This window comes from Sceloporus occidentalis, unplaced genomic scaffold (genome assembly GCF_023333645.1).
Source record: "Sceloporus occidentalis isolate IW3139 unplaced genomic scaffold, rSceOcc1.0.p SCAF_1, whole genome shotgun sequence".
Lineage (NCBI taxonomy): Eukaryota > Metazoa > Chordata > Lepidosauria > Squamata > Phrynosomatidae > Sceloporus > Sceloporus occidentalis.
The window spans coordinates 120535448-120551726 of NW_028316981.1; the positions used below are offsets into that span (position 1 = coordinate 120535448).

The following is a 16279-nucleotide window of genomic DNA, read 5'->3' on the forward strand; positions in this document are numbered from 1 at the left end:
GTTTGTGGACCACTGGTCTACTGGGAGGAAGACAGAAACCACTATTCCTCTTTAACTCTCCAGAATTATATCCCCCTACATTAAGGAGGTACTGGGGGAGAAACAGACTATGTGAGGATTGTAACTCATCTGGAAACATACCTGGGAAGGGATGCAAGGGGTTTGGACACACCGACATCTAACAATACACTCCGCATCCCAAACAAAACACCTATAAACGAACATACATTTGCAGCCTTTATACTGATCCTCCCCCCCCCCCCCCAAATTAAGTTAGGAGAGTGTTTGGACAGGAACTCAAGAAGAAATGTCAAGAACTATTAAGAAGCAAAAGTAAATGATGTGATCTAAATTAGCACAAATCACATTTGGATGAGCTTGTTGTCTAAATGGTTTAAAGCAACAACAAAGTGCTGATTTTAGTTAGATGTCAGGATACACTTCTTAAATATAAGAGCAATTTGACAAGAGAATCATTACATGTCATGGGTTGGAGTAGGTAGATGCTCCCTCATGGGATGTGTTCAGACTGGACAGCAATCTGTTAGTATTTTCTTTACCAAGCAGGAGGCTAGACTAGGTAGTTGACAAAGCTCCTTCCCATTCTGTGATTTCAAGCAAAACTCTTTAAATAGTAGCAAGTGCAATGTTGAAATATTTTACTGAGATTAATATAGCAGTTTTATTGAAGTCTACAATGCCACGCTCCAAGTAAGGCAATTTTGCAGAGATACTGTTAGATTAACCAATGATCTTTTGCATTATAACAATAAAGATGAACTGGATATCCACCCACCTGCTCTCTACATCATTCCCAAGAGCTGCAAAAATATTCATTTTAACATCAATATCAGCAAATTGTTTTGCACTATCTTTCACAAAAGGAGACCGTAGAGTCGAATGAAGCACGAAAATGACCCATGAAAGCCAAATTTGTCTTTGTCCTGGAAAAAGAGCAACTTATTACATCTTTATAATGGAAACTTCACACACACACACACACACACACACACACACACACACACACTATAAAAGGAGATATTTCCCTGCTTCATCAGCTGCAGAAAAATGTTTGACAACTTGAGGTTGAGCCTTAAATTTCTACAAAATGGGATTGGCAGGAAAAAAGTACAGTCTCATCATATCTGTGTTGTTATCCATCAAATGCAGGATATGGATTGAAAAGGCAATCAAACAAGAGAAAAGTGTAAACAGAGGTGTACCCTTGGACATACACACTTCAAACTACACATTAGTGATGACCTGACTACCTTGGAAAAGTCATAAAATCCAAGGCAAGTTATAATGTGTATTTTTTGCATATGACCTAGTCATAATAACACACAGTCAGGAGATTCTAGGAACAACTAACCAGATCTCTGAAGATATCTGAAATATCAAGGTAAAACTTGAATTGAGAATTACTAAAATCAAAACAAGGCTGAAAGTCAAGCCAGCTTCTGTTATGAAGCAGTGAAGTTGGAACCTACTTCTGAGATCTCATGGCCCAGTTGCTTGCTTCTTTTTTCAGTTAGGAGAATGGAGAGGCAATGAAGGTGTAGATGGAGATGACAAGCAAAAGACTTCCTGGTATCTTTTCTTTGGACCAGTCTTGGGGAAGAAAGTCTAAATAGATCTAGATAGACTTTTCCTAAATTAATCTCTCCCAAATTGTGACATCTTAAGTGAGAAGTGTGTTTCCTCTTCAGATTAGGTGCGTTTCTTAAAAAAAAAAAATCCATGAGAAGAAATGTCTTGATTTTGGCATAATGCTACAATGTCAGCCACCAGATTAGCAATAGGCAGCTGCAAACAGAAGATAATGCATGAGATTAGATGTCAGCTGCAAGATTTAGACACCTTCTTTCCATTTTTCACCATTCTTTTCTTGATTGTGTTAAGGTTCTTTATCCTTTTTTATACTTGCATATGTATTTGTGTTTTTTAATAAGTATTTTTTATTGATTAAGAACTCTTTTCTCCTTTTCTCCTTCTTTCCCTTTCCTTCTCCCTCTCTCTGGTTTACACATGCATATCAATAGTGAGTGCAGCAATTGCTGAAACAAAGCTGATGAATCCATAGAGCTCTCTGAAGGTTTGTTTGTCAGATGATTCTCTTTTACCATAAGTGGCTCTGATTCCTTTAAAAAAACCATTCTCTCTCATCTGCCTTGTGTACCAGCCCTAAGATACCTTGTCTTGGTTCCATATTAGCTTTCTGTAGATTTTGAAAATTCAACCAGATCGCTCTGTCTCAGTCCCTAACCTCCTTCATGCCCCCTTCCTTTCCTCACCTGTCGCATACTCCTGCTAGGAAAGTGGCAACATCCAGGAATTAGCTGTGCTACTGACCATTAAGAAACCTTAGCTCCATCTTGAGGAAGAAGGGAACTCTGCTCCAAAAGCAGAGGCAGACCAACTATTGATGAGATTACTGGACTGAGGCTCTAGAGATGGAATTGAAGTGGAATTGCAACAACTGGTTCCACCATTTCTTGCATGACATCAGCACTCATCTGTTTTTGACCTGTTGCCCAACCAATATTATTGTGCAATTTTGCATTAACGAGAGAGGCCCATCAATGATTTCCAATATTTCTACATTCACGTAATTGTGCATGTGCAAATCACTTTAGTGCTACTGTAGCAAGATGACAAGGTTCATGTTGTGAAAGTAGGTGTGTCATTAACTATTCTCCCCGCTTCTGTTATGTCATGAAACTTCCATTGCTGGTATAAAGGACGCATTCCCCAAAATTGGTGAGATTGTACTATTTGTATGATGTACATATTTTATTTAATTTTAGCAGTGCACTATTATGAGGACATCATAAATTGCTCTGATATTTCCTATTTCCATGTAAGTGTTTTTCAGGTTCTTGGAGTACCTAATGTACATTTAAAGTGACACACATGTAAGCCAACATAAGGTTTCCCGAAACAGACTTCAGTTTAACTGGATCCATTGATCCAAGAGATGAAAGTGTGCTACTGTCAACAGAATCACCAATCGTAAAACCTAAAACAGCCACAGACAACTCCAAAATCACAAAATCATTGAAAATGAGAGAAGACAAAACAATCTCATGATTGTGGGTCTAATCTCGTTCCTGTGAGATTTCATGTAATTTTTTTCTTTTAAAAGGGCACATGTGTGAAAGAGGAAAAAGAAGGGGGTAGCGCAAGGTGTGCAGAAAACAGATGATGTACACTATTGACAAAAAACAATGCCTATTGTGTGGTTAACTGGTAATGCAGAAAGAAGTGTTTTAATAATGTTATTGATACCATTACAATCCTGTCAAAGGAATTGTGTGACTATAGTGCAAAAGCACCATCATGAGATAGTATCTCGAGTCATGGGCAGTAATAAACACCCCGCCCAAATCAAGAAAAAAACACCCAATTTTAACTTTCAATTTTAACTGTTCGCTTGATTTAATTCTACATCTCCCTTGACAATGCTCCCCAAAATCTTGATAAATTTTGATACATCTTTACCTATGATTTCTCTTCTATAAAAAAGTTTTTTATGCTGAGACCTATAAAGACATTATTTTATACAATGCATGTCTCACAAAAACTCTACTTTAACCTTCTTGTACCATAAATATGCATGCCGTCTAAACCTCAGGATGTGCCCTTCCAACTCAAATCTTTTATTTCTCAACATCTATTCTTTCAACCAAATTAGACTGCAAAGAATTAAATACATTTTCAAGTCAGGTCAACCCAGTCCTTCTCTCGCCCTTGCATCTTGTAATACCATATTTTATACTTAACTTGCAATGCGAGTTAGGTCTGTAGTTTAGTTTTCATTTAAAAACAAACCAGCATTAGTAATGTTTGCAATATATGCCCAAGACCTCTAAATAGCAGATTTTAAGTAAGACTCTTTTCTTTGTGGTCTCTGTGAATCAGACAATTGAGTATTCTACACCTGCGCAGTGCATCTTCACAGTGCGTACTTCATTCTTTCATCAACTACTAATGAAAGGAGCACAAAGATTATGCTTCAAGTAGTTTTCTTATTTGTGATTGAAATGAAAGAGCCAAAAGCTAATTAGCTTTTTGATGGTTTGCAGAGCCTTCAACCCCCAATACTATCACTTTTCTTTACCTTATTAGATATACTGCTGGGAAGTTGTGAACACTCCCTGCTAGCATTGCTTCTTCATATTGCATTTACATCTCCAGTGCAAAAGGACCTTGTAGCACCTCTGAGACTTAACCGAACAAAAGAAGTTGTAGCATAAGCTTTTGTAGACTTGGTCTATTTCCTTAGATGCATGGAGGGAGCTGGTGCCCAGGAAGGACGTTTATCAGACTGTATGTGTAGTCATAGGAAAACAAAAAGTGTTTTTTATACAACAGGGTTGTGGTTTTTTTGTTATAATGTTATAATGTAAAAACTTGAATCTTGCTTATTATATTAATACTGAGAAACATTATTTTGTGTATTAAAATGCTGATACTAAGTCTGACCTGCTTTTCTACATGCCCCTCCGACACTTCCACCTCGCAGGAAAATCATCATTAAATACATCCATGTGAAGTTGTATGTCACAGGCCAGGAGAAGGAAGTTTGGTGTGGTTGTGTATGATTAATTCATCTTAGGATTTGGTACTTTGTGCTTAGTGACTGAAGATATTTCTGACCAATCTTAGGAGTTGTTTGCATGGGCCAAAAGACCTGTGTTTGCCCCTGTCCTGTTTAGTCAACGCAGGTCAAGATTCCAAGGCCTGGATCAAGCTTGATTCTAGATCTGACAGGGATCTGGTGGATCTGGCCTGAGACTAGAATAAATAGTGTTTAGCCTGGCTCACTTTGAGACCTTGTTTGTCACAGAGATTCCTGAAACTCCACAGCAAACCCTTGCTGTTTAAGCATTCCCCTCCCGCTCCTTACCTTGTTGCACCATCTCTCATACTGACACCCCCCCCCTCAAGTCACTGCATATGATGTGGAAATGGGGTGCCTGACCATGTGGGTGCAGCCAGGTGCCTCCTTTCCAGATCAGATGCAGTGACGGTGGGCTTCTCAGTAGGTGTGACGGAATGGCAAGGAAAGAAACACATGCCTGTGGCTGATCTGGGACAGCGCAAGGACAGACATATAAACACATGCACATCCCTATGCTGGCCTGGGGACCAACCTGGGCAAACACTCAGGCCAGAATAGTACTGGCTCTACCTGTGCTATTTTAACCCATCTGCTCAGCCCCAGCATCCGGCTACAGTGAGGTTTGGAGCAGTTGGATATTTTAACAAGTTAAACTGTGTTTATTGATATGTTTGGGTATTTATCAGCTGTCTTTGATAGCTGACAAATAAGTAAAATATCAAATACAATAAAATAAATAAAAAATAAGAAACTATAAAATCAGCATAAAACCATACAACAGCACAAACATGATTTTAAACACAGATAAGTCAACATGTAACAAACAACACACCTAACAGATAAAAATGTCAACCTTTCCAGCAATTAATTATTTCTGGAACTGCAAAGACTTTTGCCTTATGGTCATGTACTGTGCTTTTCTGTCTTCATTACTTTTCCTCCATGGAGAGGTGAGGTACATGCCACCACTGTGCCGTGGACAACCTTTTTCTTTCCCTTCATTCAAGCTGTAATGGATTAACATATTCCTCAGCTGCTGTCACAGTTTTACTTCTAGAGCAGAGGGGTAGTTGGTGTACCCACCAAAGGTGGTAATAAGTACAAAGTTACTTAGGGTCCTAATAGTGAGAAGTCCAGGAATGCTCCCCATTTTTTTTAGCTCGATAAAGCAGTGCTCCTACCTTCTGAAGGAATGCAGGCCTCATCTAGAACAGGTACACGCCCTAGTCCACAACCATCACCCCTATAGAGTCTTCATCTCTCTGGGAAATACCCCCACATACATTTCTAATCTTTTCAGGATACAGACTCAATTTGTTGAGCACAGTCTGACCCATAGGATTGTGTGTCACTAACCTACCCATGGCACTTCACCTGAAATCTAATTGCTCTCAGTGACTTCATATTGATTTTAAGTACCACTGGGGGCAGGATGGTACCTGGTAACACCTCATAGTATAGCTGCCAGAATGCTGAGGCACTGTCATCTGGTATTGTTCTTGTAACACTTTCTGCAAGTAAAAAGAGAACCAATGCAAAACAGGGCCCTAACTCCCAATTAAAAGAAAATGTCCAAAAGAATAGTACAGAGTCTAGTAAGAGATCAAGCAAGTTCAGGAGAGTAATACCCCCCTTTTCTCACTTGCAAGAGTTCATCCATTAGTGTGACCAAGGTTGTTCCTTTCCTAGTCAAGCTTGAACACAGAGTGAAATGGAACAAGGTAGACAGCTCCTCCAAATACCTCTGAAACTACACAGCCTTCATCTTCTCAAGAGCCCTGTCTCCCCAAACAGGATATGGTAATCTGGCATCAGCCAAGGTAGACTGCTAGATGTACACCCCATGTATCTTGTTTTCTCTGTGCCAAAAAGCATGGTCCCCATTGCTCCATAGGTTGACCTCATAATGCCCGGCAAATCTCCTATCTTTCTTTATTCTTGCTGCTTGACCCTACCCACATACATATTCCTGTAATTCCCCTGGGTGAGTTTACTCAGATGTCTTAATTTCTTGAAGCAGAGATTCAGTTCTCACCTCTCACTTATTTTCTTACATAGAAGACTAGCTTATCCCAAAGCAGACTATTGTTCCATCTGGCCCAGTGTCATCCATCTGGATAGCAGCAGATTTCCATGGCTTCAGATAGGAATCTTTTCCTGCAGATGTCAGGGACTGAATCTGGAAACTTGCACGTGCAACGTATGCTCTACCACTCAGCTACTGTTCTTTCCTCCATTTTCCACAATGTTTTCAATTCTTAATATAAATGTCTCACTAGGCCAAGAGAAGCTGTTATAACTTAAGAACACACCGGGCTGGTTTGGATTATTCCCCTCCACTCTATACACCCACCTCCCATCCCAATCATTCTCATCTGTTCTTTTTGAAGAGGAAGAATTTTCATTATGTTGATATGAAAAAGCAACTGAAAAGGCATTGTTTAATAAATGTGGTGTTGAATAATGAGCTCTAAGTAGTGGATTCAGTTTTCAAGAGGGAGAACGGCTGCAGAGACAAAGCTGCATATTAATGCTATATTTATAATTTTGCAGAATGCAGATGATAAGATTGTATGTGTGGCTAAGAGATAAAGGAGCAATTCATGTATTTTATACTGAAGAAAACTAGTATTTCTTTGACACAGGCACAGAAGACTGTTCTTTCTCTCTCTGTCTCTCTCTTCTTCCTCTTCCTTCTCCTTGTGTACTTCAGAGTCCTGTAAAGTTTTAATTCTTGCTGAAGATTGATTTTGACATAGTCTACAGCCTATATGCAGTGCACATTGAGTTCTGCTAATGCTGTCACAATCTTTTGATCAAGATGGTCTGATAAGACACGCCTACAGCTTCCTTGAAGACACATATTTAAAATATTAATGTGATAGGATAGTACAATCATAGTAGAATCCCTCCCCTTCTAGAGATCTAGATTCCTTTTTAGAACATCTTTGATATAGTGCATTGATTACTGTTCCCTGAACACTTTTATCTATTCCTCCCTGCTTCATTCTTGGAACATTTATTATGTCCTGGGTATAGGGATTCTTTTTTTTTTATGGGTGCCCAGATGTGCCTGAGGTAGCCTAGCAACACAATACTCAAAATAATCATTAAAAAATCTCATTGGGAGGAACATTAAGGTTAATGATTGGGTGGTCTAGTGCAACCTCCAGGCATTTCCAAGTCTGATATAAGATTGCCTGCAGCTTGTTTTCTTCCACACAACTACTGAAATGCTATGGTGCAGGTCAATCTGTATTTTTTTATGTCACTCAGAACCAACAGTTTCCATTCTTTTAAAAAATAAGTTTTTTTTTAAAAAAAGAACTTGGCCTCTAACTTGTAAACAGCATGATTTTTTGCAAGTATATCAACATCCTTAGAGAAACTCTGGCCAAAGTGTGACCTGTGGCCCACTATTAAAGACTTTGCCGAGGTCATACTGATGGAAAGCCCACTGCAGTACTGAAGCAAGGAGGATATGAAGCCTTTGGCAGAATAGCTGGGGAGAAGAGTGCTGGACATTCTAGAAATTAAATAGAAAATACCAATGTTTCCTGTTATTTTTCTTCATTAAGATTATTATTTGTTTGGATAAAATGTAAACAGGAATGTGTCTATGCCTTGCCCAACCTGGGTGGAGACAGAGAAAGTAAAGAAAAGTGTTACTAGAATAAGCAATCAGCCAGCATCAGTGAAAGATGAGCCATGATTTGAAAAAACTCTAAGAATAGAAGGGTTTTTTTTTTAAAGCAATTATGTGGGAAGCTTGAAGTGCAAAGTTTCTCTTCTAAATTTCCCCTCCCTGGTTTAGAATTTACTTCTTGTCATGTCTACTAATGCTGCAGTGGGTGAGAACAGGGGTATTTAAAATGTCTGCAACCTTGTCTAGAAAATTGGCAATATCTTAATTTAAAGAACATCTGTTTGGTCCCACACTTTCAGGAGGGCAGAACCAGGAACCACATGATATCCTCTGAGATTACTGGTTCCACCTCCAGACCTATCATTATGACTACAATATGAAGTACCTGTACATTTTTGCTTTGTTGTTGTGAACTTCTATGAGGGCCGTTATTATTTCAAAGTGATGTGCAAAGGTAATAAAATAAACTATAACATTCTGTGTGATAGCTGAGGAGCAGTTCATCCATGCTCAACAGGGTCATTGACCCTAGGCTACGGCAAATGAGATTCCTGTAATAATCTTACCTTTTGGTTATGGTAAATCAGGCTAAGAGTGTAGCGAAAAGTGTGGTTTAGAGAAATGGGCTACCAGGACATGCTTCTAGGATACTTTAATCCAGTGCTTGTAGAAAGTTTCTTCTGGGGACTACTTTTTTTCTTACTTCCTTGGTATTTTTAAATAATTGCTATACAAATGTACCATTATGCTCTCTATTTATGGTAAGTTGGTAACACATTGTGCTATGGTTACACAAATGAAACGGTGTGAAATAAAAGGCTTGATTTTGCAATGGTGGATAGTAGGTAAAGTGTGTGTAGCTTGATCCTCATACCAGATGAGGTCAAATGTTGATGTTTATGTCTTAACTACAACCAACTTTTTATTACATAGTAATGGGATCAACAATTTCAGCTTATACTGTATTACTTTATGTATACTCCAAAACCAGTACTCAGAGCAGCTACAAACTGAGACAAGTACATTAAGATAGAATTAAATTACTGAAGACAATAAAAACAATTGAAAACAAAATTCTACATGTTAAAAAGCAGCTAAAAGCCAGTACAATTAAAACCATACAGCACACTCTTCCTTTGGTTGCTTTTCTTTTGTCACTCTCAGGCTGACCAATATAATTCTTAAACCTTTAACTCAAGTCAGCATCCATTTAAGTAGCTCTTTTGAATTCACTAAAAGATTTTTTTGAGTTCACTGTTTGCAGAGTTGGACTCATTCCTTCTAAGATTTGCCAACTGCTGGCTGACAGTGCTGATAATCTAGAACAGGGTCGGGGGAGGGAGGGTTGGCATGCCTTCAAAGTATCATATAAATTAATAATGCTCAGACAGTCTAATGTGAGAGTATAAAAGAAATAACACAGTTGGAAGATAAACTGGGGAATGATTTGTGGGGGCAGATTTGGTGAGCTTGTCAAATGCTACATTAGTAATAGGGGTGATTAAAATATTGATCTTCCATGACATGCTGATTGAAGTTTTACATACCCATCATAGTTTTATTTTGCCTTCATTGGATTTGTACTCATGAGTTGAATAATTCAGTTAATATAGCTAAACAAAAAGCCAACTCCAGAATGTGACTAATATACGTAAAACAAAAATGCAATATGGATGAAGATAACAAATAATTCATTGTCTGTACTGTTCTTTTGAATGAGCAGCTTGCTTCCCAGAAGATAGTTGTCCATACGTTGCACCAATTTCTTAAAGTCATCTTGTCAGAGTTTGGTTACTTGCAGTTAACCAGACTTTTTGAACTTGTTACTTGCAATTAATTTCTTCCCCAATAGTGAAGCTATAATTGCATTACTTTATGGCTGTAACTTAACAAAGAATAGCTCTACCCCCTTTGCAGTGTAACTCTAATTTTCTAGTTAATAGGTACTCTGGTAGCTATATGTATTTGAATTCACTAATTGGGGAAGGAGGAAGATAATGTGGTTCAGATACTGCCACATGCTGTGTTGCACACTGTAGCTTCATGCTGTGTTGTCATTGTTTAGATGATAAGACAGAGAGCAGGACAAACCTTCCACCTGATTTGATAGACATAGTCCCAATTAATCCTCTGTCATCTCACTTCTTCAGCTGCTTTTAAAATATCCCAGTTTTTCGCTCATCATCCCACTTTCTCCTTTGTCCTCAGCTTACCTCAGTGGCTGCAAACAGGTCACACTAAAAAGTAGTTTGCACTAATTTAACTCATCAAGAAGAGAGGTCCAAAAATCTGCTCACAGATTGTTAACTCAAACTGGCTACAGGCAACAAAGAACTCCCTTGTTGTATCAGTTCCACTGGCTTCCAGTCTGTTTCTGGGAAAGAGTCAAAGTTCTGGTAATAATAATAATAATTTGTATTCCACTTTTCCACAAATGAATCAAAGTGGATTTGAACAGTATAAATAAAACTTCAAAAACAATTAAAAATTACAATTTTAAAACTCCTAAACCCCTACCCTCCCCCAATCATAAAAACAGTGATCAACTCATAAAAAAAGATTAAACATCAAAAAAATTGAAACTGTCTAATAGGAATACATTGAAATTTCGGACAGATTAGCGCAAGAAATGAGTCTTCCTCTAGAGGAGGGGGTATGGGGTGATGATATCAATCAGTTTTGGTATCGGTATCAATGGAGCGGGGAGGCATGTCTAATGGATCTAATGGATCTAGCCTAGAATCATAGAATCGTAGTGTTGGAAGAGACCACAAGGTCCATCCAGTCCAACACCCCTACCATGCAGAAACTCTCAATCAAAGCATCCCTGACAGGTGGCCATCCAGCCTCTGTTTAAAGACCTCCAGGGAAGGAGATTCCACTACACTCTGAAGGAGTGTGTTCCACTGTCGAACAGCCGTTACTGTCAGGAAGTTCCTCCTAATGTCAAGGTGGAATCTCTTTTTTTGGAGCTTGCATCCAATGTTCCGGGTCCTAGACTCTGGAGCAGCAGAAAACAAACTTGCTGCCTCCTCAACATGACATCCCTTCAAATATTTAAACAAGGCTATCATATCATCTCTCAGCCTTCTCTTCTCCAGGCTAAACATCCCCAGCTCCCTAAGTCGTTCCTCATTTGTACACGCTCCAGTTTCTCAACATCCTTTTTAAATTGTGGTGCCCAAAACTGGACACAGTATTCCAGGTGGGGCCTGACCAAAGTAGAATAGAGTGGCACTATTACTTCCCTTGATCTAGACACTATACTTCTATTGATGCAGCCTAAAATTGCATTGGCCTTTTTAGCTGCCGCTGCGCACTGTTGACTAATGTTCAACTTGTGGTCTACTTGGACTCCTAGATCCTGTTCACATGTAGTTTCATTCAGCCAGGTGTCACCCATCCTGTATCTGTGCATTTCATTTTTCCACCCTAAGTGCAGTACCTTAAATTTCTCCATGTTGAATTTCATTTTGCTAGGTTTGGCCCAACTTTCTAGTCTATTCGGGTCATTTTGAATTTTGATCCTGTCCCTTGGGTATTTGCTACTCCTCCTAATTTGGTGTCATCTACAAATTTGATAAGTATACCCCCAATTCTGTCATCCAAGTCATTGATAAAGATGTTGAATAGCACTAGGCCCAGGACAGAGCCCTGTGGGACCCCACTGGTCACTTCTCTCTAGGATGAAAAGGAGCCATTATTGACCACCCTTTGGGTTCGGCCGGTCAACCAATTACAAATCCATGTAACAGTTACCTTGTCTAGCCCACTTTCCACTAGTTTGTTTGCAAGAATGTCATGGGGAACCTTGTCAAAAGCCTTACTGAAATCAAGATATACTATATCCATAGCATTCCCTTCATCTACCAAGCTGGTAATTTTATATATAAAAAAAAGAGATTAGATTTGTCTGGCATGACTTGTTTCTCTGAAACCCATGTTGAGTTTTTGTGATTATGGAATTGCCATCTAGATGTTCACAAACTCTCTGCTTAATGATCTGCTCTAGAATCTTTCCTGGTATTGATGTCAGACTAAATGGACAATAATTGTTGGGATCCTGTTTTGTCCCCTTTTTGAAGATGGGGACAATGTTTGCCCTCCTCCAATCTGTTGGGACTTCTTTTGTTCTCTAGGAGTTCCTAAAGATTATTGCCAATGGCTCCGATATTACATTTGCCAGTTCTTTTAATACCCTTGGATATAGTTCGTCTGGTCCTGGAGATTTATATTCGTTTAGATCAGGGGTCGGCAACCCCCGGCCCGCAGGCCGTATGTGGCCCGCGGAGGCAGCAGGACCGGCCTTAGCCCGGTCCTGCCGCTGCCATTGCCGCCGCCGCCGCCACCAAGGCCTCCTCCTCCTCCTATGGGCCTCCAAGCTGCCCTTGGCCCTTTAAGGGCGGCGAGGAGGAGGACGAGGCCTGGCTTCATCCTCCTCCTCGCCGCCGCCCTTAAAGGGCCAAGGGCAGCTTGGAGGCCCAGAGGCCTCCAGGCTTCCCCCGGCCCTTTTTCCATGGCGGCCGTGGCAAGGAGGACAATGGCAAGCCTCGTCCTCCTCGCCCCCGCTGCTCTTAAAGGGCCAGGGGCAGCCTGGAGGCCTCTTGGCTTCCAAGCTGCCCCTGGCCCTTTAAGAGCAGTGGGGGTGTGGAGGACCAGCCTGGTCCTGCCGCCGCTGGAGCCCAAGAGGGAAAGGAAGCCTTCCCATGGGGCGGCTTCCCTCCCCTCTTGGGCTCCGAGGGCGGTCCGGGCCCTTGGCTGGAGCCCAAGGGGGGAAGGGGGCCTTCCCATGGGGCGGCTTCCCTCCCCTCTTGGGCTCCGAGGGCGGCCCGGGCCCCTGGCTGGAGCCCAAGGGGGGAAGGGGGCCTTCCCATGGGGAGGCTTCCTTCTTGGGCTCCGAGGGCTCCTCCTTTCCCTCTTCCTCCTCCTCTTCTTCCTCTCTTCCTCCTCTTCTTCCCCTCTTGTCTTCCTGCTCTTCTTTCTCCTCTTCTTCTTCTTCCTCCTCCTTTCCCTCTTCCCCTTCTTCCTCTTCCTCTCTTCTCTTCTTCTTCCCCTCTTGCCTTCCTCTTCCTTCCTCTCTGCCTCTTCTTCTTCTACTTCTTCTTCTTCTTCCCCTCTTCCTCCTCCTCTTCCTCTTCCCCTCTTGTCTTCTTCCTCCTCTTCTTCTCTTCCTCCTCCTCTTCTTTTCCTCTTCCTCTCTTCCTCCTCTTTTTCCCCTCTTCCTCCTCTTCTTTTTCCGGAGGGAGGCCTGGGTCTGCACGGGCCGAAATGGAGCTCGCGGAAGCGGCCTGCCGCCTCTGCGGGCTCCCCCACGGCCCTTGCGCCCCCAGGCCTCTTTCTCCGGAGGGAGGCCTGGGGCCACATGGGCCGAGAAGGGGCCCACGGAAGTGGCCTGCCGCCTCCTGGGCTCCTCCACTGCCCTTGGAGCCCTTTCGGCCGAAAGGAAGGGCCTAGGACGGGTGCCCAAGCCCTCCCCTTCGGCCTCCCTCCCCTTTGGCCAAAAGGGTCCCTTGGAGCCCATTCAGCCGAGGGAAGGGACCGAGGAGGAGAGGGTGGGCACACTCCTCCTCCTCCCTGCAGGGCTTCAGTGGAAGCTCCACCCCCGGCACACGCCCCCGCCCCCGGAGGGTGGAAGCTCCACCCCCAGCTTCAGCCCCCCAGTTGTCTGAGGGACAGCAACCCGGCCCCCGGCTGAAAAAGGTTGCCTACCCCTGGTTTATATTAACCAGATATTCCTGTACTATCTCTTTACTTATTCTATGCTGAAATTCCCCTATTCTGTCCTCTGCTCCATTATTCTCATGTTGAGCACCCTTTCCCTTTTCTGAGAAGATTGAGGCAAAGAAGGTGTTGAGTAATTTTGCCTTTTCTCTGTCTTCTGTTAGCATTTTGCCATCTTCTCCATGCAGTGTCCCTACCGTTTCCTCCTTCTTCCTTTTACTGCAGACATACCTCAAAAAGCCCTTTTTGTTGTTCTTTGCCTCTCTAGCAAGCCTGAGTTCCTTCTGCGCTTTAGCTTTTCTGACTTTACCCCTACACGTGCTCACTATTGGTTTGAATTCCTCTTTGGTTATTTCCCCGTTTTTCCATTTCTTATACATGTTCCGTTTAAAACTTAGCTCAGTTGAAAGTTCCTTAGTCATCCATCCTGGTTTCTTGAGACATCTCCCATTTTTCCCCTCATTGGAACTGTTTGAAATTGTGCCTTCTGTATCTCTCTTTTGAGAAACTCCCATCCGTCCTGAACTCCTTTCTCTTTTAGTATTGCTGACCATGAGATCATCCCCAGTATTTCTCTAAGTTTACTGAAATCAGCTCTCCTAAAGTCTAGATGCCTGGCTTCTCCTTTCCACTGTATAACAAACTCCAGGAGGACACAGTCACTTCCACCTAATGATCCCACCACTTGCACCCATTAACCATGTCATTCTTGTTGATTAGAATCAGATCTAAAATAGCTGACCCCCTTGTTGCCTCTTCCACCTTTTGGACAATGAAATTGTCTTCGAGGCAAGTATAGGATTTTGCTGAGTTTGAATCTATGATTCTATGTGAAGGATAGTATTCCCCCATATGAATCTGCCCTGCTCCTCCTGCTATGGCCTCTTTCTTCCTTTCCTTTCTGTTGTGTCCTTTTGCCTTTCCCCATCATTGCTAGTATAATTCTACCACCAACGGTACAATCAGGATCCTGGTTTATGTTTTGTGACATGCAGATGGATTTTTAAGTATTAAGTATTAAGACACTTTGCAATTTTGAGAAATGGGAAAGAGATGTTAAAAAAAGAGAAAAGAAGAAACCTTGAACTTTAATAACAACTGTTTTTACTTTGGAATTATAGTTTATATACATGTACTTAGAATAACTTTTTAAGCAGTTCTTGGTATTCCATACCAAAACATATCTGTCCTTTCTGACGTCTCAGCCTGCTTTGAAGAGTATCATAGAAAAACTGCAGGACACTGGATTTTCTATTCGGTTTCTTCCATTGTACATTATTAAATTATAGATATGGAAATAGATTGCAATATATATGCAACTGAGCCAAAATTACTCGACAACCTGAACATATTAGAATAGTTCTTTCTCTATGTACATGCATATTGAAAATATTGATCCAAAGTTAACATAAATAAGTCAGTACCGTGGATATGGGCTCCCATTGCTGATTGATTGCAACATGTGGATAGTTCCTCATAAAGTAGTTAGAAGACTTGACATATGTTCCAGTTATGAGAACGGGTATCTGGTGATTGCATAGCTAGCTCTTTAAACAAAGCAAAGAAAACACACACTAATATAATAGTGACACTATATCCTATAAAAACAAGCTTGATCCCAGCTGACCCTGAAACACATGTTGAGACTATAAATGGTCTTGTTAATAAGTATCAGCTCTTCAAGATGTAGTGGAAGGTGAGAGAGGCCACAGAACTGTATTTGCATTGTGTTGGACTTACTCTCTCCTGTACTGCGTCCCTAATTGCTCTGCATACCTTGCCATCTTCAGCTTGAAAGGTGAGAAAGGGACATATTGTTTCATTGTACAGAGCATGGATGGACAACTTTGGTAAGTTTGGGGCTAATCTTCTGCCTCTGGGACTCCAGGTGCTGAACAGACTGCTGAAATAAACTTGCCCCAAGCAAAACAAACCAGGATTCCCAGACAAGGCTGGAAATCCCTCTTGGTTCTGAAAAATAAAGTTATTTTCATGTGAAACAGTGTGTGTAGGGCTGTTGGGGCTGCACCCTTTAAAAAAAATATGTAGATCCAGTGCTCCCAGGTGTGAATACTTACAATATAGCTCCTTGGGTTTTGTCAATTATTGTTGCCTCATCTCATTCCACGGCCAAATTTTGCCTCCACCTGGTGTAGGGACTTGCCCTGCTGTTGTGTGCCCACCTTCTTGCTGCTCTTCATATCAGAAATGTATTTCTACTTCATTATTGGAATATTATTTATTAAATATTATTAAATATTTATTTATAATAAATAATAAATTATTGG

The 16279-nt window shown here is 41.2% G+C and overlaps 1 protein-coding gene across 2 annotated transcripts in view; it reads left to right on the top strand.

Moving 5' to 3' along the window:
* The window catches only part of LOC149322050 (dynein axonemal heavy chain 9-like), a 261190-nt gene that overhangs the window by 172356 nt on the left and 72555 nt on the right, over positions 1-16279 (top strand). The window lies entirely within an intron of this gene.